Source organism: Rhinichthys klamathensis, unplaced genomic scaffold, assembly GCF_029890125.1.
Source record: "Rhinichthys klamathensis goyatoka isolate OS25496 unplaced genomic scaffold, OSU_Roscu_1.1 h1tg000109l_1, whole genome shotgun sequence".
NCBI lineage: Eukaryota > Metazoa > Chordata > Actinopteri > Cypriniformes > Leuciscidae > Rhinichthys > Rhinichthys klamathensis.
The window spans coordinates 1,027,265-1,054,817 of NW_026606647.1; the positions used below are offsets into that span (position 1 = coordinate 1,027,265).

The 27,553-nt window shown below is 40.0% G+C and overlaps 1 protein-coding gene across 1 annotated transcript in view; it reads left to right on the top strand.

Annotated features, from left to right (window-relative positions):
- Nucleotides 1-27,553, top strand: part of tnfrsf18 (tumor necrosis factor receptor superfamily, member 18) — a 343,660-nt gene that overhangs the window by 222,312 nt on the left and 93,795 nt on the right. The window lies entirely within an intron of this gene.

Consider the following 27,553-nt stretch of genomic DNA (forward strand, 5'->3'; position numbering starts at 1 on the left):
GTGCGGCTGCTTTAGAGTAAAGTCAGCAGTAGTTGGGCTGGTGGATTCAAGAGGAGGGGAGCTGGTCATTGCGCAGCACTGCACAACACAATTCTACATTTAAGGACTCACGGAAATCTCTCCCTAAGGTATGCTTTGAATATGACCAAAAAGTTTAGACTTGTGTCCTTGACCAGAGTGGGAGATGACTTTTGAGAGTGTTCGATAAATCCCACTGAACTATTCTGCCGTGCAATTGTAATTGGTCCAACTCGACCTGATTCGAGCATTCACAGCTCTTACTGGCCAAAATGCAGTTACTACATGTTTTGTCACAACTGAGTTTTGACCAAAATCAAGTCTCTTTGATTATGATCTGTCCTGTGACAGATGGGTTTGGATCAACTGTGCTCAGATTCAGAGAAAACAGAATGTGACTGATATCAAATAAATCAAAAATAGTTGAAGACGTTTTTCTTAGTTTCACTGTTTCTTCAGAGTCACGTTTAAAGGCATGTAAATGTAAAGTCGATGTCTCCAAGGGGTGTAACGATACACGTATTCGTATTGAACCGTTCGGTACAAGGCTTTCGGTTCGGTTTTCGGTACGCATTTTTAAACCAAACGGTTCGTTGGACCATTTTTCCTGCCGACCAAAATTTTGTTAATTCAAATGTTGGCGCGTCGCGCGTGGCAACGAGCTCATAATGTAACGGTAGAGGTCCACTTTTGCGACACGACTGTCGCGTGGTGTCGCGACGCCTCCCAACGTTGGAATCCAGTAGAGAAAAAATTTGAATTCGCCACTGAAGTAATAACATCACTGCGAGATCTAGTGAGAAACTTTCACATTTCTCCGTTATTAACGGATCAAACAGCGCTGAGGTGGAAACCAGGAAGAAACGTTGTGCCATGAATGAACTATCTAGTGTCCACAGATCAGCAACATTCACCATGGATTTACTGTAGTAACACTACTAACTGTAACCATGGAAGTTTGGCAGGAATAGTAGGCTATAATTCTTTCAAGTAACATTACGTCGGTTTTATTTTGACATTATGAATACAATTGCTACCCTCAAATGTTAATCTGAACTAAAATAAATCACTACTACAATATTACATTTAATTTTGTCCAAGGAGCTCTTTTGTTCTATATGCTCCTAAGAAAAGTCAAGTATAGCTCCATCATTGCTCAAAGTAAAAAAATATCATACTTTATGATGTTAGTTTTAATAAAAATATAATTAAAAAAATTAAATCAAGGAAATTTCTCTGGCATTTCTTTCTTTTTGCTGTATCAAAAACGTACCAAACCGTGACACAAGTGTATCGAACCGAAACGTAAATTTTGTGAACGGTTACACCCCTAGTCCCCACAAATAACGGACCGGTGTGCAATAAATTCAAAAACGTCATGCAAGTTTAACGCAACAATGGTATAACAATGGTGCTGTGAACACCAACACATATTGTTCAAAATCCATAGTTTAGTTGATCTTGATAAGTGCTCATTGTCACAGTTGTACACACAATGGCGTTTTTCTTCCATAAGGAGGTTTGGCATCACAACGGCTTTGTTTCCAGGCAGACCTTTAAAGAACGTGACACACACGTCTCTCGGAAATTTTGGAGAATTTAATCAGATTACGACTTTGAAACTCCCAAACTGTTTCCCATTTTGTGTGCCATATACATCAGATGTTCAGCCAATGTTACGTACTCGTAAGTTAAAGTCCCCATGAAATCAAAATTGACCATACTTACTTTGTTTGCCTAAATTGATCGTTTTGTGGTGAACAATTCATCAATGCAAGTCAATCCACAAAAAAAAAATTTTTTGGCTTCATAATCTTTAATCAAATTTTGAAAATGCCCCTCCCCTCTGCATTGGAGGACCTTGCCCGATGACGTAGGCTTTACCATTTGGGTGTCTGCTTAACATCCATAACCACACCCCTCCAACTGACAGTAGACAGGCTGAATGAAAACACCTACTTTTCTAGATCCAATCAGGTGCTAGTTGGAAAAAAGCCACGCCCACTATTTTGCCTCATTTAGTATTCCGTTTCTCTCGGAAATACGTCACAACACTGGAGAAAAGTCGTTTGCAACTTCCGGTTCACGGGGACTTTAAGTGTTGCAATGTGGACATGTGGGTGTGTTGTTGTTGTGGTGTGTGTGTTTCAGCTGTCCGTTATTGGATCAATCTACTATCAATCTTCATGAAGGACGATGACGTTTTGGTTCACCTCCGCCAATCACATCTCACTACTGCAGTTAAATACCGTGATCACTTCAATGTCGACCAGCTGTTTGCTCACTTTTGTCTGTTGCGCTTGTTTGACGTGCTGTCAATGATTTGTCTGTGTGTCTAATATTCGAGTTCTGTTTATTGTTGCATAGTGTTTTGAGATTATACTGTTCAGCCTGATCAGTTTACACGGAGTGTGTAAACCTGGGAAGAGAGCAGGTAAGTAGGTCGCGCGACATACATTTTGCACTTAGGATGTTTTGGATTATTATGTTAGACACACCAGTTTAGGAGAGTGCCCACTTTATAAGTTTTGTTATTTAGTTAGTGTAGTTTAGTTAGAGCGTCTTGACGCCGAAGATTTCTTTTCTACATTTTTTGTTTGGTAGTTAGTTTAGTCGAATTAACTTTTAGCTAGTTTGTTTTGTTTTATTGATTTGGCATCTCTCGTGCTCGCCTTCCCACCTTGTGTTTTTGTTTGTGTTTAATGTCGTTATTTTGTTATTGTTCCTATTTATTGTTTGTACATGTGGTAAATATTATTTTCTTCTTTGGCACTGAGGATTAATAAATCCTTTTTGAGCTGAGTTCTGAGAGTACAGTTTTCTTTTCTTGCTCTGTCCTGCAGTTTGAGGTACACACACCATTTTTATAAGTGTTATTTCCTTATTCCCTAGTCAACGAAAAAAGGGGATGTAACAGCCAACAATCCGAGGGTGTGACGTCTGAGGCTAAGACTAAAGGTAATGAAAATATTAGTTGAAGAAATTAAATTAAACAATGAGCAATGCAACACTTCCTCTAAATAAATCTGTAAGTGTCAGGGCAAATACTAACTAATTAACTAAGTAACCAACTATACAAATAAATAAAATGAAATGGTTATTCATCAGGAATCGAATGGATCATGAAAAATGATCTATATTACTGGTAGCTGGAGTAAAGAAGTTGGGGGAAAAAAGGGGCGTGTTTTGTTTTGTGACGTCAGTAGGAAGACAATGCTATTATATTATTTTTTAACCCATAACTTTCAGAAAATATTTTTCACAGACTGCAGAAAAATATGTTATGCCACTGCACTGAGCAAAGAGTGCTGCTCAGTTAACTTTATTTCCTGCCTTTTCTGGGCATGCTTCCACCGAAAAACATTGAGGGTGGATCACTTAACAACAAGCACCCGCCTCATGATAACACCGTTTCCCAGGCAACAAAAAAGGAGGGAAAAGCAATAGCTTCTGGATTCCAACAGACTAAAAAAGCAAAGATGTTGCTCTATTTTATTCTATGGCTGCTTTTCAAGTATTAGCTTGCAGTGAGAGAACCAAAGCACTTTACCTTGGAAGTCTTACATCAGACTGCTCTCTTGCGGAGTTGGAAAAATTTTGGGAATCAGTTATGGGTGTTAGCAGCAAACAATATTTCCTATGCTGGTAATATAATAAAACATATCCCTCCGAGCTTTCCACATTACACGACTGGGCTTCCATATTCTCACTGCTAACCCAAACCATTGTTTTCAAAAAACTGTAACAGCTAAACCTAAAAAAGAGACAATTACACATAAAATCTCAATTAAAAACCGATATCAGACCCAGTTTACAGAGACAAAAACCCTCCATCTTCTCAAAAGAATGAAGACCAACACTCAATTAAAAAAAAAAAAAATATTGTGATCAATCAAACCCTACTGAACATTTAATTGAATTGGACTCGAGCTAATGTTAAAACTAAAATAAATAGACTTTCCAAGAGAACCATTATCTACGGTTACTGGAAATATTACGCAGCTGTGGTGCTTTAATATCCCATGAACTTGTGTGAAACTAATGACTCCAACAAATCCATTAACCATGTCCATAAGTCCAGCTCCATTAGACCTGCATGCACTAATGCATCCCCAGATGGTAATGGAAATGTTGACTGTGTGAAATGAGGGGGTGGGTGAAATATTAATTAACATCTCCATTTTAAATACCCTATTATATTTGAGTTTGGACAGACAGTCAAATCACAGTCACTCTCTGAAGCTAGCAGAGTAATAATAAGTTATTGTATTTTATATGTAGTTTTCGCATAAAATAACTTTTAATAACATTTAATAAATGTAAATGTAAAACTGACAGACACAGTTGATTGCATCTCATATTCATTGTAAATAAAGTTATCAGTTTTGAAATCAGTGTCTTTTCTGTCAGGAGACAGGACAGATGGAGATACTCTTGGAGGCATTAATTAGGTCATGAGGGCATGTGTCATGTGTGATGCTGAGTTTTATGGGCCCCAAGAAAACTCAGAAACTGTAGATTCAGTCCTATTATTTTTCTTCTGTAATTTTTTACTCCAATCTCTCTTCTCTCATTCACACACAGACACACTGATACTCATCCTCCGTAGAAGCTGCTCCAGGGAATTTGGTGTCAACCAGAGGTTTCTATTTAGACAGAAATAAAATAGATGATATCTCGCAATCTCAAATTTGTCGGCTTTGGCTATAGTGACATTGTTTTAAGCACTGATTTTATAGATATAGTCATGCTGAGTAGGTGATTAAGACTAAATCAGGTTATTCTGCTGCTTAAAGGCCCACTGAAGTGCCTTGAAACGTGCAGCTTTGTATGATGCATTGACGTAATTTCCACTGAAACAGGAAGCTAAGGCGGGACATATTGAATGGCTCCTCCGCCTTTTCAAATAGCCGATAGCGTTAAGTTTACCTCACAGACTGCAGTCGTACTTGACAGCACCATGGAAACGAATCCGAGCGCTGATACGTTGGATTCAATAGTAACGTTAGAGGTGTGAATAAATTCTAGCCATTTCATTCTGAAACCGAATAAAACTTAAACGTTTTACAACGGTAGTGATGTCCGGTTCGTGAACGAATCGTTCTTTTGAACCGGTTCTTATTTTGTGAACCGGTCGAACCAGTTCACCAAATTGAAATGAATCGTTCAAAACGTCTCTGGTTACTTACGTAACCTATGCTCTCTGAATAGGGAACGAGACGCTGCGGAAAGCGCAGTGTCAAGTCAAGTCAAGTCATCTTCATTTATATAGCGCTTTTAACAATGGATTGTTTCAAAGCAGCTTTACAGAGATAAACATATAATTTAAGGTAACAGATTGTTTTGGCGTTATAGCGGTTCTTGAATAATGTTACTTCCAGCTAAAGTTAACTTTGATTGATTCACCTCCGTCGAAATGATCAGACTTTAAACGCGAACCTGTGATTAACGCTGACGGCGTTCACATGCTCATTCAGAATTCTATAGTTATGTGCTTTTTAAAATATGTGCGCAGGTTTGTAATTCACACAACCCAGCCTAAACAAACTACTTTTCTTGCCTATAAATTTTGATACAGAATTTTGTTTTATTTTATCACTTCGGGGTACGCGAGCCGGAATTCCCAACGCTTTATCTGTAGAGTGGGAAAGGGATCCTCCATAGGGAGAGGATAGTGGATACTTCAGCACTGCATTGTCATCGGGTCCAGGCAAAGCTCCCTCGTCAGATCTGGACATTGCCTGGATCCGGCAGGCTGCGGGAAAACCTCGGGATAAACAAAGACACTAATATTAGCGTAGATGCCATTCTTCTTATGATGTAGCGAGTACATCAAGATTTAAGGGAAGTGTTCCCAGTTCCGGCTGACCTAATCTATGCAGCCTAACATTGAATTTATAGAAGTCTATAATGTATTATGTGTATGCTAGGTCAAAGAGATGTGTTTTTAGTCTAGCTTTGAACTGACAATGGTAGGAAGACTGTTCCAAAGTTTTGGTGCTAAATAGGAAAAGGATCTACCGCCTGCAGTCGATTTAGATATTCTAGGTATTATCAACTGCCCGGAATTTTGAGATCGCAATAGACGTGAAGGACTATAATGCGTTAAGAGCTCGCTCAAGTACTGCGGAGCTAAACCATTTAGTGCTTTGTAGGTAATCAACAATATTTTAAAATTTATACGATGTTTAATAGGGAGCCAATGCAGTGTTGACAGAACCGGGCTAATATGGTCATATTTCCTGGTTCTGGTAAGAACTCGAGCTGCGGCGTTTTGAACTAGCTGTAGTTTGTTTATTAAGCGTGCAGGGCAACCACCCAGTAGAGCATTACAATAATCTAGCCTTGAGGTCATGAACGCATGGACTAATTGTTCCGCATTTCCCAATGAGAGCATATGGCGTAATTTAGATATATTTTTAAGATGGAAAAATGCAGTTTTACAGATACTAGACACGTGGCTTTCAAAAGAAAGGTTGGTATCAAATAGCACACCCAGGTTCCTAACCGACGACGAAGACTTGACAGAGCAGCCATTAAGTGTTAGACAGTATTCTGGGTTATTACGTGTGGAAGTTTTTTGTCCAATAATTAGAATCTCTGTCTTTTCAGAATTTAGTAGTAGGAAATTACTAGTCATCCAATTTTTTATATCAGCTATGCATTCCGTTAATTTTGTGAATTGGTAAGTTTCGTTGGGTTTTGAAGAAATATACAGCTGAATATCATCGGCATAACAGTGAAAGCTAACTCCATGTTTCCTAATGATATCTCCTAATGGTAGCATGTACAGAGTGAACAGCAGCGGTCCTAGTACTGAGCCTTGTGGTACGCCATACTGAACTTGTGATCGATAAGACATCTCTTCATTTACTGCTACAAACTGATAACGGTCAGTTAAGTATGATTTAAACCATGCTAATGCAATTCCACTAATGCCAACATAGTTTTCTAGTCTATTTAAAAGAATGTTGTGGTCAATGGTGTCAAATGCAGCACTAAGATCGAGTAACACTAATAGAGAGATACAACCACGATCGGATGATAAGAGCAAATCATTTGTGACTCTAATGAGAGCGGTCTCAGTGCTATGGTACGGTCTAAATCCGGACTGAAAATCCTCGCAGATATCATTTCTTTCTAGAAAGGAACATAGTTGTGAAGATACTGCTTTTTCTAATATCTTTGACAGAAAAGGCAGATTCGAGATCGGCCTGTAATTGACTAATTCTGTAGGATCAAGTTGTGGTTTTTTAACAAGCGGTTTTATCATAGCCAGTTTAAAGGTTTTTGGTACGTATCCTAGAGACAAAGATGAATTAATGATATTAAGAAGAGGATATATGAACTCTGGAAACATCTCTTTCAGTAGCTTAGTCGGTATAGGATCTAACATACAAGTTGTCGATTTAGATGAATTAACGAGTTTGCAGAATTCTTCCTCTCCTATAGCAACAAATAAATCAAATTTTTCCTCAGGGAGACTACAATGCACTTCCTGATGCGATACTGTGGTAGACGGTTGCATAGTTATAATTTTGTCCCTGATATTATCAATCTTATAAGTGAAGAAGTTCATAAAGTCATCACTGCCGTGTTGCTTTGACACTTCTGAGCTTGAAGCTTTCTTTTTCGTTAGTTTAGCCACTGTTTCAAATAAATACCTAGGATTATGTTTATTTTCTTCTAATAGGTTTGAAAAATAAGCAGATCTAGCAGCTTTTAAAGCCTCTCTGTAAGCAATCGAGCTCTCTTTCCACGAAATCCGAAATACCTCTAGTTTAGTTTTCTTCCAGTTGCGCTCCATTTTTCTGGCTGCTCTCTTAAGGGCCTGAGTGTGCTCGCTGTACCACGGAGTTGGACTATTTTCTTTAATCTTCTTTAAGCGCAACGGAGCAACTGCGTCTAAAGTGCTAGAAAAGAGAGAGTTAAACGTTTCTGTTGCAATATCAAGTTCTTCTAAGCTATCCGGGATGCTGAGATGCAGTGGGATATCCTCTGGATGTGCCGATTGCCTGAAGCCCTATAGAATCATGCCAATTCATTGGCTGATGGCGATCGCGCAAATTTGGCTCCGCCCCGACGCTCTTACGTCGTAGCATGATGAACGCACACGCGCGCCATCCTCTCCTCAGATTTTTCTGCCGAAAAGAAAAACTGTCGGCAGCGCGAGGAGCTTGGCAGCGAACGCAGCGTCTTGTTCCCTATTCAGAGAACATAGGTTACGCAAGTAACCAGAGACGTTCTCTTTCATAGGTTCACTCAACGCTGCGGAAAGCGCAGTGAAAAGCGCAGCCAAGCTAAGCGCTGCCATAACTGGTACCAGAACAAATAATAATAACCATGATCGGTTCAAGCAGATAGAACCTGGGAACCTGGAGTCATGTCAAGATCTAAATTATAGAACCTCACAAAGGTGTCCGGAGAGGACCAACCTGCCGCCACACAAATGTCTTCCAATAGGGCCCCTCTAAAGAGAGCTTGAGAAGAAGCCACACTTCTGGTAGAATGTGCTCTGATGCTAAGAGGTGAAGGCAAACCACGCACCTCGTAAGCCAGCGAAATAGCGTCCGTTACCCAGTGGGAAATCCTCTGCTTTGATGCTGCAAGCCCGCGGCGGCCAGCACCAAAACATACCAAGAGCTGGTTTGATTTCCTCCAACCGCCTGAGCTATCTACATACAACTTCAAAGAACGGACCGGGCAGAGCAAGTTAAGTTTCCTTTCTTCCTCAGAGGCAAAAGGAGGAGGGTGGAAAGCGTTAAGGTTAACAACCTGAGAGCGGAACGCCGTGGAAAGAACCTTGGGTACATACCCCGACCTCGGCCTCAAGGTAACCCTAACCAGGCCAGGAGCGAAGTCCAAGCACGACTCACTAATAGAGAGAGCCTGCAAATCCCCCATCCGCTTTAGTGAAGATAAAGCCAACAAAAGAGCAACCTTAAGAGTCAGAATCCGCTCAGGGGCTGACTCCAAGGGCTCGAAGGGAGCCTCTGTCAAACCCTCCAGGACGACTGACAGGTCCCACGAGGGAACACTAGGGGGTCGAGCTGGTTTCAGGCGCCTAACCCCACGCATGAAGGCCGAAACTAACCTCAGTTTCCCCAAGGGAATCTCATCTGATTCTCTATAAGCGGCAATAGCTGCGACATATACTCTGAGAGTGGTAGCAGCCGCTCCAGAAGCAAACTTTTCCTGCAGGAATTCCAGCACTGAGCCTACTGGGCAGCTAACTGGGTTCCTATCATGTGCTAAGCACCATGCCCCGAACAACCTCCACTTGGAGGAATACAGCCTCCTCGTAGAAGGGGCTCTAGCACTCGCAATGGTCTCCTGAACGTCGGTTGGGAGATCAAAGCTTAAAGCTAACGGCCTCTGATAGGCCAAACGTGCAGCTTCCAAATGTCGGGGCGAGGATGCCATATCCTGCCCTGAAGCTAGGAAAGCAGGTTCTCCCTGACCGGGATCTCCCAGGGGGAGGATTCCAACACAGGGATCAGCTCCGAAAACCATGGCTGGGACGGCCAGAATGGGGCTACCAGAAGGAGAGTTCCTGCATCGGCCATGGGTGGGCGAATGCATCTATCCCCAATGGAGCTGGAGGGCTCAGGGAGAACCAAAGCGGGCATTGGGACGACTCCTGAAATGCAAAGAGGTCCACTTCCGCTTTCCCGAACATCTCCCAGATCAGGGCCACCGTCTGGCGGTTCAACATCCATTCCCCAGACCTGAGCTTCTGCCTCGACAGGAAATCTGCTGCGAGGTTCAGAATCCCTGGGACATGAACTGCTCTCAGAGAGAGGAACTTGTCCTGGGACCACAGGAGGAGGTGACGCGCATGCCTGTCTAGGGTGCGCGATCGTGAACCCCCGTCTGTTTACATGGGACACTACTGCCATATTGTCCGTTCTGACAATGACATGGTGTCCTTCGAGGAAAGGGAGAAAGTGGCAAAGAGTCAGGAACACAGCCCTCAGTTCCAAGCTGTTTATGTGCCACGAGAGGGTCTCGCCAGTCCAAACCCCACACGCTGGCCTGCCCTCGAAAACCGCTCCCCAGCTGGTCAGAGAGGCATCCGTCGTAACCATCTGGCGACGGAATACCGCACCCATACCGACTCCTTTCTGAAGGAAGAGGGGGTCCCGCCAGAATGACAGGGCACGAAAGACACTGCGCGACACCTTCAATAGGCGAAGGGCTGGCCCAGTGGGCCGAGCCCCTGAGAGCTTCATCCACCACAGAAAACAGTCTCATGTGGAATAGCCCTAGAGGTAGCACAGGGGAGGTCTGCGGCAGGTGCTCATGGAAACATGATGGCCTAGCGCAAAGCGGGACAGACATGTCACCAGACTGGAAATCCATGCAGGAGCCAAACAGGCCTGCATAAGAACGGAGCCCATGCGTACCCCCAAGAAAACCGTGCTCTGAGCTGGAGTAAGAACGCTCTTCTCCGTATTCAACCTCATTAAGAGACTGAATATGACGGAGGACAATGTCCCTGTGGTGAGTCACCAACTCTCTGGAGTGGGCTAAAAGGAGCCAATCGTCCAGGTAGTTAAGTATATGGATGCCCTGGAGCCGCAGCGGGGCCAGAGTAGCATCCATACACTTTGTGAACGTCCTTGGCGCTAGAGCGAGGCCAAAGGGGAGGACCCTGTACTGGTACGCTTTTTCTCCAAAGGCGAACCTGAGAAACTTCCTGTGTCGCCGTACGACCTGGATGTGGAAATAAGCATCCTTGAGGTCTACTGTCACGAACCAGTCCCCCAGCCGGATATGAGATATGATGGCCTTCAGCGTCAACATTTTGAATTTCCCTTTGAAAAGAGAGAACTTCAATCGGCGAAGATCTAGTATAGGCCGCAGGCCGCCTCCCTTCTTCGGGACCAGGAAGTAACGGCTGTAGAAGCCCTGTTCGACTTCCCCCGAAGGAATCTCTTCTATCGCTCCCTTCAGCAGAAGGGATGAAATCTCCTGCTGTAGTACAGAAGCCTGAGCGGCGCTGTCGACTACAGTAGGAAAGACCCCGTTGAAGCAGGGGGGGTTGCAACAAAACTGAAGCGTGTAGCCGAGCCGAACTGTGCGAAGGATCCAAGGCGATACCCCTGGTAAAACGCTCCCATTCTTGAACGAAATGTGATAGAGGGAGAGGAGTGTTGCAGTGCAAGGGACATACCTGAGGTAGGGTGTCGTGCTGGTTCCCATTGGGGAGGCGTGGTTGACCGTGGAGGAGAGCGCTTGACGTCCTGACACGTACTGGGAGGTACCACCGCCTGGATAGAAGTAACTGGGTCCGCCTGCTCCAGAGGAAAACGAACTGTGCCTCCGAGGAAGCGATTGGCGGGTGTAACGTGCACCGGGATCGAGGGGAGAAAGCAAGACGCGTCTCCTTGCTCCTGTGCCGGACTGGGTGAAGAGAGTGAAACAGGACCTGCAATTCGAAACACACTGGGTGGCGAAGGTGACAGGGTTGGAGGAGGAGAGCCGGTTGGAGAAGGGCAGAAACGATTGCGCTGTCTGTCCCAACCTCGTAGATCTGATGAGGCTCTCCTCCTTCTGACCTGCGGGTCAGGAACGGCTCGAGGAGGCTGGAGCGGCCGATTTGTTGGACCGCTTCAGCTGAAGGCGCTTTTGAGTGCGCTGGCAGGGAAACGGACGACCTCGGGCTCCCCAGACCGTAGTTGGTGGGGGGTGAGCAGGGTCACTCCTAGTAGGGAATTCAGCCCTATGAACCGAGCGCTCTCGGGTTTGAGAAGGGGAGGGTTGGAGTCTCTTGGCTCTCTAACCCTCCTGGGCATAAACTGCCTGAACGCGGCCGACTGAGACTTAGCGGCACGGAACTTCTCAACCACCGTGTTGACCGCCTCCCCGAAAAGACCTGAGTGGGAGATAGGGGCGTCCAGGAGAAAACTCTTATCCTTGTCTCGAATCTCCGTGAGATTCAACCAGAGGTGGCGCTCTGTGGCAACCGTGCCCGCCATAGAGCGACCCACAGCCCGAGCAGTGTGTATGGTGGCTCTTAGGGCCAGATCTGTGGCTTTGCAAAGCTCTTTGACAGCTTCGGGCGTCAGTCCCTCTCCTTCATCCATGTCCTTCAAGACGTCCGCTTGGTAGGCTTGAAGGATGGCCATGGTATGCAGGGCCATGCCTGCTTGACCAGCCGCCATGTAAGACTTCCCAATGAGGGAGGAAGTAGTCCTACAAGCCTTGGAAGGAAGGAGGGGACGCGACTTCCAGGATGGTGCAGACAACAGGGCGAGGTGGTTAGCCAGCGTGTCCTCGACCGCTGGAATAGCGGAATAATAAAACCACAAAGGTTGGTGAAGTCAGCGGCTGCCGCATTAGTTAGGCGTGCGGAGAAAGGCTGCTTCCAGGATCTGGAGATCTCGTGATGCAGATCGCTGAAAAAGGGCAGCTTTCTTCGCTCTGGCCTAGAATTAGGGCCACGTAGGAACCTCTCGTCGAGTTTGGACGATTGAGACTCGCGGGGCTCATCAGGCCAGTCTATAGAGAGCTTCTCTGTAGCGCGCGACAGCACGTCAATAAGCTCAGTGTAGGCCGGAGTAGGCCGCGCGTCCTGGCCGCTAGGCGGGATAACATCATCAGTCAAAGCAGGCCCGAAATCCTCGGAGTCAGAAGCTGCAGTGTAAATCACGTCATCCAGACAGAAAGAAACCGATTTGCAGGCTCCCGGGCTGGGGCATAAATAATCAAGCGCGAATTCAACCGCAACACGCATCAACATCCGAGCCCCAGGCCGCGGATCCACGAGAGGCCTCAGCAGTCTCGGGAGCGCGACGGGGGGGAACGAATAAACTCCTTCACAAAAACCGCGAGTCTAGAGCGGAGGGTTTTGAGAAGGAGCTTGTCACAAAATTTACATTTTGACAATCCTAATACAGCCTCAGGCGCATGCGAAAAACCCATACATTTAATACACTTACTGTGAGGGTCGTCGTTCGAAATAAAACGAACGCATGGCGGAGAGCAGCGTCGATAATCCTTGACACTTCACTGTAAGGAGAACAGAGTTCCACTTATACCAGTCGCTGAAGTGTCGAGACGAAAGCTGTAGTTGAATTTAGAATAATTCGGGCTCAGAAAAACCGAACGAAGGGCAAGATGTGACCATTTCGTGAAGGCAGAGAAATCTGAGGAAAGGATGGCGTGCGCGCGTTCATCATGCTACTACAGTACGTAAGAGCGTCGGGGCGGAGCCAGCTTTGCACGAGCGCCTTCAGCCAATGAATTCTATAGGGCTTCAGGCAATCGGCACATCCAGAGGATATCCCACTGCGCTTTCCGCAGCGTTGAGTGAACCTATGAAAGAGAACAGAGTCAGCGCTGATCCAGTTTTCTAAAGTTACTCGCTTATGGAAGTGCCTGACAGTCACTCCGACTTGAATAAACAATATCCCGGAGTATATGTTACTCCAGTAACTCCGACAGTTAACTGAGAGAACTAATGTCATTGTTTTGGAACACACCAGCTTATTTATAACATTAAGGCTAACATATTCATCCTAAGAGCTAAAAAAACTTGATTTCAGGGGGCCTTTAAAGACAGGTTTAGATACATCTATCATTCACAATTAAAAATGTATTTCTATTGCATTTTCTACATATTTATTACTTCCAATGCAAGCATGATGTAGCTAACAGATAATATATTATTTTATATGTTGTAGCAGATTGACTGATGCAAAAGGTATTTGGCACTATTCATATATTTTTTAAATACAACCTATGCTTTTACATAAAGCCTTATGAAAAAATACTAATGTCTAAAAATAAAATAAATTTAATTAGATTAGATTTAGATTTCAAGAATTATAAAGACTGCACTTACAAAAAGTTTTAGTCAATTAAATATTTTAGAGCTTAGGGTTATTAGAATAAAATTAATCACTCAATTTCAATGACTTTTCCATGCCTGGAAATCAAAATTTAAAATACCGTGATACTTCCAGGTATTCCATGATATTGGAACCTTGTAAAAATAATCAAATGTGCTTTATGTAATGTTCTTCGACCACTAAAGCATAAAAAATATGTTTTCAGATACTTAGGAAACATTCTAAGTTCACAAACTTCTTTCTTAAGAAACACAATGCTACAGCCAGTTATTCTATTTTGAAATGTGTGTTCTGTTCCATGTTGGAATGTCTGTTTTTCTTTTGGTCTGTGTGATCCCGCCCACTGCCAATTTACTCCATAGTATTTCGAAACCCCGGGATGCCAGTTGGAGGAAAACACAGAGTATTGTAGCCATGTAAGCCAGCAAATGAACAAGTCTGAGGCGGAGGGGACAGAGGAAAAAGTTATCTCCAATATTTCTAATTTTGACTGCAGTACCCATTTCAACCACTAACTCTCAATATTACATAATGCACCTGAAAACAATTGCTGCATCCAAAATCGCATACTCTCTTGAGTAGGTACTTATTTTGAATAAATAATTGCTTCACGACCACTAAAAATGTATGTTCTATATAGTATTAATGTGTGTAGTTAGTTTTGAATGCAATCTGGAGTCTTCTGGACGTACTTACTACATTCGGCATGTGGTCATTATTACCTGACCTACCTACCAGCATCAGTTGTGTCGCTTCACTGCCATTCACAGGCCTCTGCTGTGGCCTCATGGGATAGTAAAGTGTCCATCATATGCACACTTCAGAATCTCGCCGGAAGTAAGGTCATCTGGGTACTTTCGACTACTCTTAGATGAGAACTGTAAATTCGACATAATTCTTTTGTCACATACTGTTTTTCGCCTTATACTATATAGTAGGGAAGTATGCAATTTCAGATGCAGCCAATGGTTTTCTGTTTTCCACAAAATTACACACACATAAACGTTAAAAAGTTTGGGGTTTGTACGATTTTTTATATTTTTGAAAGATATGCTCACCAAGGTTACATTTATTTGATTCAAAATACAGAAAAAAAAAACAGTAATATAATATTGTGAAAAATTATTACAATTTAAAATAACTGTTTTCTAATTTTATATAATTTATACTTAATTTAAGTTTCATTGTTTTATATATCAATTTATAATGTAATTTATTATTGTGGCAAAGCTGAATTTTCAGCAGCAATTTCTCCAGTCTTCAGTGTTGCATGATTCAACAGAAATCATTAATATGCTGATTTGGTGCTCAAGAAACATTCTTATTATTAACAATTTTGAAAACATTTTTTTAGGATGAAAAAAGATCAAAAGAATGCCAGATTTTTGAAATAGAAATATTTAGTAACATTTTAAATGTCTTTTCTGTCACAATTTTACACAGAATTGATGAATAAAAATATGTATTTATGAATAGTAAAAAAAGACATTCTGACCCCAATTGTTTTAATGGCAGTTTATGAAACGTTCGAAAAACGAAAAACAGTCAGAAATAGTCAAAACTCAGAGCACTAATATTTCTGCAACAGGCACTTGAATGGTGGAAAAGAGCACATTGAAAATACCTAATCACTGGATTATATTTAGTTTGGTTATATTTTTTGGCAACCTCCGTCTGAGACACTGATCATCAACAGGTTGTTGAGAAAAGATAGAAAGATCTGGCTTAAAAACTCTAACTACTGTGGCCAGTGGTCCACCATTATAAAAGTGTATTGTTTTGATTCAGTTTTCGGAAAACTGTAGTGGGGAGGGGGAGGGAGGGTGTGCTCTTGTTCATCACCTTTGGTGCAGTGCGGGTGTTGGCTGGGGGTGGAGGTGGGCCAGGTGTTATGTTATGTAAAGGGATGACGGGCCCTGCTAAGAGCTCTGGAGAACAGGATGGTTTTTTGAACAGAGGTGGTGGGTGTTTTAGCCCGTGGGTTGCATTCACACACACATACTGTACAGACACAAACACGGTGTCCGGGCTGCTTTGTGCTCGTCTTCTATGGGAGCCACAGAGAGCAAGGTCAGTTATGCTATTCTATCTATTGATGCCATAACATCATCAAATCTAGCAGATGGACTCCTTTGAGCAGATGGATATACAGATAAAATTGTCAGACAACAACAGTGACAAAAAAAAATTAGAGGTAGACACACAATACAAACTGAACGAATTTCACAAAAAAATGAGATTCATACTATTTATCTCCTCTTTCAGGAGTAAAGAAAAACAGAATGCAACAACTTAACAACTAGTGCAACAATCATTGACTGTTACATAAGAAATAATTGCCTCTCAAGTAATACTGTGACCACTAAATTACAGGCTGAGAGTGTTTAAAAGAAATATCCAAGGTTAAATACAAGTTAAGCTCCATTACCACAGAAAAAAACCCTTGATAAACATAAAATGTTGACAATTATGGACTCACAATTGAAGTCTATGGGGAGAAGTGCAAACCAGTCCATTGTTGCACACATGCACGCACACACACACACATATATACCAATTAGAAATGAGCTACAAAGATGAAATTATACATAGTCACCAAAATATAAAGGATTATACAATTTAACGATCTTGAAGGTAGGGAAATCAAATTAAATGCCTGGTTTATTGTAATAATCATGTTAGTGGATTTTAAATGACAGAACTAGTATCATTTGAATAAGCAAGTTATCTAATAATTTAACATATAACATCTGCAAAAGCTATGCATCTGCAGATTTAAGGAGTGTTGGAACACCTTCCATTGTTTGTCTGGACAGGGGACACACAATTTTTTTTTTACTCCAAGACAACACAAGACAAGACAAGACAAGACAAAGTAGCATATTGGTTATGCACATATTAATTTCAACATTTACTAATAGTATACGTTAATAAAATCAAAGGTTGTATTTGTTAACATTCGTTAATGCACTGTGAACTAACATGCACAAACAATGAACAGCTAGATTTTTATTAACTAATATTAACAAAGATTAATAAATAGCGTAACAAATGTATTGCACATTTTTAGTTCATGTTAGTTAATACATTAACTAATGTTATCAAATGAACCTTATTGTAAAGTGTTACCAATGTCATGATGATCTTATCTCTATAATGAATGAAGTACATTTGATCACCACAATAAAGTAAAAAGTAATGTAGAGTTGTGTGCTTGTAACAGCAGTAGCCTGCTCTCTGTACTTTACACTAATTTACACAATTTAAATATATAAGTACATTTATTAACCATTTTAATCTGAGCATAAATATGGGACTTACATTTGAGATATATAGAACAAAACCACAGATGGTGTAACAGACGCTGAAACAAAACCCTCAAAATGTGCAGCATTGGGCAACCTGGTGTCATGGACTGCAAAAAAAAAAAAGAAAAAGAAAAAAAAAGCACAATTTAAAATCTATTAACCGTGTAAGCAGCATCCATACAAAAATGTATATTACCTGTAAGTATTTACTTGGTTTAACAAATTAGGCTACGTCACATTGTTGGCCAATACCACACAGAATTCTGAACATTCCCAAATTGCACTTTTGTTATAGCAAAAAGGTTCAAACTCACTTAGAGTAGGCTAGGCCTACTGCACTCGTGTTGGGATCAACTTCTTATTAACATTCATTAAAGAAATCAACTGAGGATGAACTGATGAATTAGGCTACAGAACTTTTTCTGTCAAGAAATAACGAACGAAAGAAAGAAACAGCAATGTCCACTTGCGCACAACATACGCAGTGATGATGATGATGATTACGGTTTGATGTAAGCATACTTTTAACCTACAGTAACTGACCAAATTCACCTGACACATATAGCCTAAATACGAGCATCATGAGTGTGTGCGCGGAACCTCTTAAAGTTGTTGAAAGAGTTTGTGTAGTCCGCTATTAGTTACAGGTGGTGTCACAGGTGAATTTGCTTCAGAAAAGGAAAATAGCGACCCGGTCTGTTAAACGTAACTGACACACAATACGAAAGCGTTGGGTAAAATCAGTAAGGGGAAACAAATATACGCATTCAGCGACAACCTTAGGTTGAATTAATATAACCACTAAGACTTACCGGATAATTTGAGCGATATTCAGAGAAATAGGTGTATGAAGGGTGGCGTTCTTGATCGCTTCCCCCAGAGAGTTTCCTGAGTCCTGATGTTTGAGTTCCCGGTAATTTTTGGCCAATATTCCGCGTGCCACGCTCTATTCGCGCGCTCTGCTGCCAACCAGAAACCTGCACTTAGAGCGCGCGCTCGATTGCTCGCTCTCTCGCTAGCTCTCTCATTCTTTCTCTTTCTCTCTCTCTTTCTCTCAGGTAGTGGTGCAGGGTTTAGTGCTGCAGCTGAAACTGCTCTATGCTGGTTTAACACAACTATATCTGAGGATACAATCTTTTATTGGTTTGTTATGAAAACACAAAACGGTAAAATGGTCGAAAACCGTGGCAGACTTGCAGGTTAAAGGATAAGAGTAAAAAGCTCCCATTAATTGGGTAATTCCTGTTATGCAGTACATTTTCATGTCTCTGTCATGTATGTCTTAATATAATGGATGAAATATTACACTTTCAAAGATTAATACATTTTTTTTGTCATAATATCTCATTTCACAGACAGGGCTTAGATTAAACTAGGGCTTAGCTTTTATAATGCCTTAGAAAAACACTTTAGTGGTGTGCATCTTGAGACAAAACAATGGCACTGAAATCTTTTAAGATATGTCAGTGCAAGTTGCTTTCGGTAAAGACAGCTCAAACATGCATTTTAGGACGAGTTTAAGCCTCGTCTATGAAACTGGGAGAAAAGTTTTGTTTTTTTAAAGGGCACACATTTTATATTATTTTACTACTTTGGTTGAAGCGAACTAGCCATTTATAAAGAAATCTAAACTGTTTATATCCAACCTACTTACCCCTTTCTCGCACACATACTGTTACAGTCCTGTAAAATAAAGGCACAAAAACTTTTAAGAAAACATTTTTCTATCCACTTCACTTACTTTATTGTGTAGATAAATCAAGCAATATCTATAAAGTTTAAGGGCCTGAGTTTGACCAGAGCATATTTCTGAAAGTCTTATGCTTTTATAGAAAAGCTTTCATTAATTCAAGACAAGAATAATCATATTTAAAAAGTCACAGAGTTCCAAAGGTACAGCATAACAAGAATGACCCAAGTGCAAAAAGAAACAGCTGCAAAACATAGGCCTACTCTTTTTTTTTCTTTTTCTTTTTAACAATGCCTCCTGCAATTACAGTTATTTATGCAAAAGGGCATGTACTGTAGGCCTACTATCTAAAATTAAGCGTTGTAACTGCATGGGTGTAATTGTGGAGTGTGTGGCATCTGTTTCTGTTCTTTTGGCTTATATGATTGTTGCTCTTCTCACACATAACTTATAAATAGTGTGTTAATCTTGCTCGGCTTTCTTTTAGTTCTTAGATGTTACACCATTAAAAACAGTAAATCTTCAATCATGCATATGTTAGATGGCAAAATAATCACTAGTGCCATTACCCTTTTCCCCCCATAAATTTAGTGATAGTATGCCAATGCTTTCATAAGTTTTAATAATGTTTAAGTAATGCAGCTCCCACAGAGTTTGTGATTAACGTCTGCATATATCTGCCGTTTTTTTTTTTAAATTATTGTAATTGTGACATTGTCTTTAAAGTCGAATATGTAGATTTAAATTGAGTAATTTAAATCGATACTTAAATTTTATATTTTCATATTTATATTCACACATTTTGTTTGTACATTGTTTGTAAATATAATCACTCCAGGCGTCAAAAATCTTGGATAATGCTATTATTTTGTATTTTTGACGTCTTTGAAAGAAGTCTCTTGTGCTCCAATGCTGCGTTTATTTGATCAAAATTACAGTAAAACAGTAATAATAGTGTACACTGTCTGTGATACATTGTTTTCAGGGTTCTTTGAGGAAAAGTTCAAAAGAACAGCATTTATTTGATTTTTTTTTTAACACTGTAGAAGTCTTTACTGTCACTTTTGTGTTTAATGGTTCCTTGCTAAACAGAAGTATTAATTTATTTTAAAAACTTTTATTAATTAAACTAATACTTTTATTCAGCAAGGATGCATGAAACTGATCACAGTTTTTACCTCATGACAATTGCTGGAAGTTTGTGCTCAGGTTTGGTAACTTTAAAGATTGTGGATTACTAAATATTTATAATGCTTTATATCTGGGTATAATTGATTATGCCAGGCACAGAGCCAGTGAGAGAGTGTTTGTGAGTCAGCTGGTTCGTATAGCCTGTTGGAGGCTGGACACCTGCGCTATATTCCAACAACGTGGGTGGACTCTGATGTGGCGCACCAAAGTTGTTTCATTAGTGACGCCATCGTCACAGACGGCCTTGTGTCAGTATATGTGTGTGTTTGTTTGTGTGTGTGGATAAGGGAGACAGAAAGAGATACAGGCACAAAATTAAATAGCTGTGTTTAATATTTAAAGATTCTAACCCACTCTTTTTAAAAAGCTTATTCAAATAAAAATAATGACTTTTAATTGCCTGTTATTTCTTTTTTTGACCTGATGTTCTGTCATTCTTTCTCTCTCGTTCTCTCTCCCTCTCTCGCCCCACTTTGCTAATTATGACATTGGTTTAATTCAATCATCTGGACTGTCACTTAGCACAGCACAATGGCGTAAAAAAGTGAATGTCAGCCTGGAGAAATGACAAACTTTGAATGGAAGGAAGTTCCTTAAAACGTTATAGTTTGAGGGTTTTGAGGTTATAAGTTTTGTGATTGAATATGCAGTAAGTTTTAATCTCATTCTTACATCGCACTTCCTATTCATGATCACATTAATACTGATTTTTCCCCCAAAACCCAATGTTATGTTGTCTATCTATCTATCTATCTATCTATCTATCTATCTATCTATCTATCTATCTATCTATCTATCTATCTATCTATCTATCTATCTATCTATCTATCTATCTATCTATCTATCTATCTATCTATCTATCTATCTATCTATCTATCTATCTCAAAAGGTTCAGTTATTTTTTCTCAGTCGCTTTGATACATTTCTTGAATCATCCTTAAGATTTGCAAACCAGTTAGTGCATTTCTCATAAAGTTTTTACGTTAATGAACATATCAGTGCCATCAGAATGACAAGTCCTTGTGTCATTGTTCACAAACAAGATGCTTAGTCATGTTGTCAATATCTCTGTCAATATATTCAGATGTAAACTATGGCTATGATTTTGATGACAATGATTGAAAATGCACAGGACTGCACTTTATCTGTATGGCATAGGCCTATATAAATGTCAACATTTCAAGAGACTGGACAGGATTCACAGTTACACTTTTACTGTTGGTCTGTCAACAAATTACAGTAAAATGTCATTGCGATATAGGCCTACAGTATATATATAAACACACATACTGAATATTATGTACAGTAATCAAAATTATTCAACCCCCATTGCAAATCAGGTGTAGTGGCAAAATTTACAGACTTTCAGCTGTTTGCAATGACCAAATCAAACAAAAGTAGGCTAATTGAAATAGCTCAACACAACAAATGTTTCACAAGCAAGGAACAGGACACAGAAAGATAGTGAAGGCATTAAATGTTCCTATAGAGACACAGTTGGAAGCATAGTTTGCAAGTTCAAAGTTAAAGGAACAGTGGTTACACTTCCTGGACAGGGCAGAAAAATACAACTGCAACCAGATTTCTGAGAAGCCAGGTTCAGAAAAACCCTCAAGTGACTGCATGCAAAAGACCTGCAGCAAGACTTGGTGGCAACAGGCACTGAGGTTTCAGCTTTCACAGTAAAGTGCGTACTAAACGCATGCGGTTTCCATGCCAGAACTCATAGACCTACACCACTACTGACCCAAAAGCACAAGAAAAGACGGCTCCAACTTGCTAAAAAATCATATAAATAAGCCACGGAAGTTTTGGGATTCTGTTCTGTGGAGCACTGAAACAAAATGGGAACTTTTTGGTCCTATGGATCAACGGTATGTCTGGAGGAAGAAGAATGAAGCATAGGTTGAAAAGAACACTCTGTCTACAGTTGAGCATGGTGGTGCTCGGTGATGCTCTGGGGCTGCTTTACATCCTCTGGCACTGGAAACATGCAGCGTGTGGAAGGCATGATCCTAGGAGAAAACGTCATGCAGTCAGTGAGGAAGCTGAAGCTTGGGCATCATTGGACCTTCCAACAGGACAATGATCCCAAGCATACCTCAAATTCCACCAAGCCTTGGTTGCAGAAGAAGTCCTGGAAGATTCTACAGTAGCCATCACAGTCACCTGCCTTGAAACCCATCGAAAATCTCTGGCGGGATTTGAAGAAGGCGGTTGCAGCACGCAAACCCAAGAATATTACTGAACTGGAGGCCATGAGGAATGGACTAAGATTCCTCAGAAACGCTGCTGTCTTGTTATACATCTCGTTTGCAGCAGGTCATAACAGCAAAAGGGTGTTCTACTAAGTATTAAAGATGTTTCCCATGAATGGGGTTGAATAATTTTGAGACTGCAAAAGTCATTAAAAGTTGCCTTTTCAATTGAATTTGGGGAAACCACTTGAAACATTTGTTGTGTTGAGCTATTTAAATTACTTTGGTTGATTTGTTCACTGCAAACAGCAGATAGTCTGTCAATTTTGCCTGATTTGCAATGGGGGTCGAATAATTTCGATTACAACTCTTCATGTCTGTTTGTGTTACATTATGTCTCTATAAAGAATATTTACTGTATAAATGTCAAATGCAAGTGGACTACTGTAATACAGAATTACAGAAAGTATACTGTATTACTGTATAGTGAAAATTGTATGATTTCCTGTTCTGTCTACGAAATGCTTGAATGATTGAGGAATTTTCCCGACATTCGGCTGTACCTGCGTCAGCCATTGTAAGGTCATGATTGAGAACGTGGTCCACAATGATGGCCCTTATTTCACCAGAAACATCTCTACAATCTTGGCCTCTTCTACCTCTTCCACTGTTTTGACTGTTTACGACTGTTACGTTATGCATCCTTACTCCTAGCTCTTCTTCTTGCCGGCTGTTGACCCTGTTTGTTTCCTTGTTGTTCTTCCATTGTCCGAATTTGTAACTGTTTTGTGCTCTGTTTATATATGCTTGCCGAATGAAGCTTCGTGAGATGCAAAAGATACAAAAAAGAAAACTGAGAAATGTATAGAAAATATGCTTTTATTTTACAGTTTATGTCAACCAGTTCAACCACTTTGCATTTAATGACTTATGCAAATAACTAATGTTTTGACTATTCAACAGGGAACCAGTATAATATATTTTGATCAGCATGATATTAGCGATTACACACACAGCAGAAAATTGCACATAATCAATTGCATGAATGTACCAAAGCATTTGCAATTTGTTCAAAAGAATGAGAAATTGATTAACTTTATCATGTAAAGTTTGAAAATCGGATTTTAGATTATATTATATGTGACCTCTATAAATAGCACGTTCAGATTCAGAATGAGGTGCAACAAGTTTTTTCTTTCCTAAATATTTTTAGAAAAGGGTCTTGGCTAACTCCGACATCATTGACCCTACAGTTTTCAAATGCTATTTGCATTATGAGTTATTTAAAGATGATTGGTTACCTTGACAACAATCGTCTAGTCTCGTTTTCTACAAGCGTCATGACAGAGCGCAGAGGAGAGAGTGAAACGTATCAACTAACAAGCCTCGGCTTGCTGGGAACAAACCGTCTCTATCACAGTTTTGTGAATAAAAATCTTTTGGGAGGGAGATGCGTTTGCAATGAAGTGGTAAAGAATTGGAGGCCTGACAGAGAGTCCTTCTAGCAGAATGAGAATAGTAGAAAAGAATAAACTGATATTTCATGCTGCAATATTTTGCATATCTGAGTATACATCAGGAAAAAAGTTGACTTTTACCTAAAGAGTCAAGTAGTTATTTAGCAGACAGATTAATCCAAAGTGACACTTATTTTAGCAACAGTCTTCTTGAAAAAGGCCTTCTGAAGTGCACGTGGTGAGATTCGAACTTGCAACCTTTCTGAATAACAGTTCGTAAGAATCAGATGCTTTTACGCGTGGCTTAAACCAGAACTGTAGCATGTTGCATGTGCACATATGTGTGTGTTTGTGTGGGCGGGTGTGTGTGCTACAGACGCAGAATCATGAGCTCAATCCCCTCAGAGCTTTGCCACTGTAGATGACAAACTCTCACGTTGTCATGGTTACCACAACACAGATGCCCCAGTTACGTCCAGTGCCATGAAGAGTGCCACATTCTCCATCACAGATGAAGACACGTCTTTCATAGACTGAATGTTCACAGTAACGTTGCATAAATGGTTTGATACGTATCTAGAATGGTATGTGAACAGCTTCAGATGGTCAGATATAAAATCAGACACGTTTTTCTGATGATATAACTTGATGCATTTTCAGGCATGGCTCTTTGAAGGCCAATCAGAAAGGCCCGGTGAATTGCGTCCTCTTAAGTGCATATGAATGGAATCACAAGAAATGAATGGAGAACTTGTTCGTTGAATGAGTGAAAGCAACATATGACGGACATTGAGAGATTTTTTCGGTTTCAAGTGCCTCTGTCCTGTCTGTGAAACGTAGCTCTGCAGACTGTAAATGTTTAATAATGTGGTTTCTTACAGAGCAATCTAGCACAAGCCATCACACCAAACTCTCAAACCTGATCTAAAGGCCACTAAAGAGCACTATTTCTTTTCTTATGAATACTAACACGACATATTTTGCTTTAAATGCGTTTGAATGTAGTATCGCCTATTTTGGTTTGTCTATAAGACGGTTACCTTGTGATTTGTCAGTTCCAGTTAGTGTTGAGAGTTGGCTGGCATTATGATTCCCAGTGGTGACGGTTCACTTCTCCTCAGCACAAACTCACAATGGAGCAAATATATGTTTTCTGCACAAATTTGAAATCAAATTTGGTACAGCAACGTGATTTTCTAAAGAATTCTGTTGGCCATCCAACGTATTCAGCGTCAAAGCTAGGTTGCCATGGTGATAAGCACAGAAACCAAATCAGGGTCCTTGGAAGATGAGTGTTTGTGTGTGTGTGTGTGTGTGTGAGAGAGAGAGAGAGAGCACAGACATGGAGTATAAGTAATGGAATTAACCATTTGCTCTGCCCTGATCATCCATCGGTACTGTAGGTTTTCGAGGTTAAACTATGACTCAGGCTGTAAACTTTACACTTGCGGTACAAAAAGTGTACTATATTGTTCATGGTGCAAATAGATTAGTAGCATTAGTCATCTTTCTTTTAATGTTCTTCTTGCACAACAAATACAAAATCCCATTATATGTGATTGATTTGATGACTTTAAGAAATGAAAGTCCTCTATTAAACAATAGGTTTTAATACATTGTGCAAGAACTAATTTGTTTCAAAGCGTTCTATATTTGACAAGAGGCCACATTATCTACATTAGTTTATATTAATTAACGGAAGCAATCATATAGAGTACAGACTGTACAAGTCGTGTTTGTGCTCAATGGAAATCTCAGCTATGGGTTTAAAAGGAGTCAAGGCCGATGAACAACAAAGACAGACAGCAGTGAGCAGCATGTTCTCATCAACCTTTGAAGAGATTCCAAACCTCTACGACTTCCTTTCTCTGTATTAACTCAATATTAACTCAAAAGATAATATTTGGAAGAATGTTTCGGTGACCACTGACTTCCAGCCCATGGAAAAACATTTCTCAAAATATCTTGTTTCCATTCCTCAGAATTTTTTTTATTAATAAAGGTTAATGACACGAGGGCGAGTAAACAATGACAGAATGTAATTTTTTGGGGTAAACTATCCCTCTAAGAAACCTTTTTTATATACAGTAGTGAACATTTGAAGTGGATCAAAAAAGTTAATTAAGAACAAGAACATGTTCATGTATAACTTTGATGAAAGGTTTTGATCCAAATGTTGACTTCTGTATATATATATATATATATATATATATAAATACAGATCAACCTGATCAAGATCTGATCAACCTTTTGCACTCAAATCTGTTATATCTTTAATATATAAGAAGTTATCCTTCATGCTAAAGGCAGCATGGCATGATAGTCGATAGTCTTTTCTTCACAATTGTGAAGTATATCAGAGTTAAATGACTTCTCAAAACAAGAAAAATGGAGGGTGGGACTTGATTGGATGGTTGGATCGTTGTGGTTTGCTATTGGTCAATCTCATGTGTGAGACAGGTTGTCCCGCCCCTTCGTCATGAACACGTCATCAGAGAAAAGATGTTGCGGCAAAAGGGAGGGGGATGTTATTTTGATTAAAGATTAGAGGGTATATGAATGAAATGAAATAAAAAGATCAATCTATTAAATACAGCCAAATATTCCATAAAAAAAAAAGAATTGTAAATTTTGATTTCATGGTGACTTTAAGCTTGATTAGTTTGTTCACTTCGCTGATTTTAGTGTTACTCTCAGGCACATTGTTTCTTGATATATTTTATGATATATTCATATATTAATAAAAATATACTAAAAATAATTATAATATGATGATGTTTAATGTTAAAATCTATTAGCTGTCAATCAGTTTAAAATTGTAATAGATTTAAATGCAAAATATGCTAATTGTTTAATAACATTAATGTCACATTAATATTTGCTGAGAAAATCCCCCTAATGAAGATAATTAAAAAAATAAACATTACAGACTGGCAAACTTAGCATTCTAGCTCTGTTAACAGTTACTGGGCAAACAGATTTCCCAGCAACAGTTCATGTACTTAGACAGATATCTATTATTTTAGATATGCACAGTAGCAAGAAATACAAATTGATTATTTAGAACATGCTGGGCCTTGCAATCTGTTATTTGCTATATGCAAATAGCAAATATCATTATAGCCAGTTTCATTTGATTGCTTGTCTCAGCATGCAGTTTACATTAGATATAAAAAAGACAGACAGCTAGCACAACACAAGAAATAAAAAGATTCAATTTCAGTAAGCACAATGTTTTCATGAAATTGCTCAGAATGTAAACCGAAAGGCTTTTTAAAGCACTTTCTTTACATTTAAAAGGCAAGCATGTGGTTATTTAAACTAATAATATTTTCTCATTGACATATTTAGAGGCAGATTGACCTTTTGTAAGATAAAACATTTTTGCATTATTGTAATTTGACCTTTGCCTTCATCTTTGCACAGCGCTCGGAAAGATCATATATCACCGCCTGCTTTTTCTCTCCTTCTTTGTCACACAAAAGAATGACTGCATGGATTCACTAAAAATAGCACTGTATATTCTTTTCATCCGAAATGCACATTGGAAGCCTCCACTCCACTAAAATAATAGATGCATGTATATTATGACACACCTCAAATCCAACCTCAAATATAATCCAAATGTATAGCCAACAGAGCACAATAAAGTGGTGCAGAAAGAGCTTAGCACAATCAAGCTGATTCTTGGGCGAATAAACAATAAACTAAGCACCAACAACAACATATGAAAGCATAAAAGTGACATTACGTCATCACACACACCCTAATCAAAAGAATGAATACACTTTTGTGGGCTGAATCAGGGGTGAAAAACACAGAGCATCTACAATGA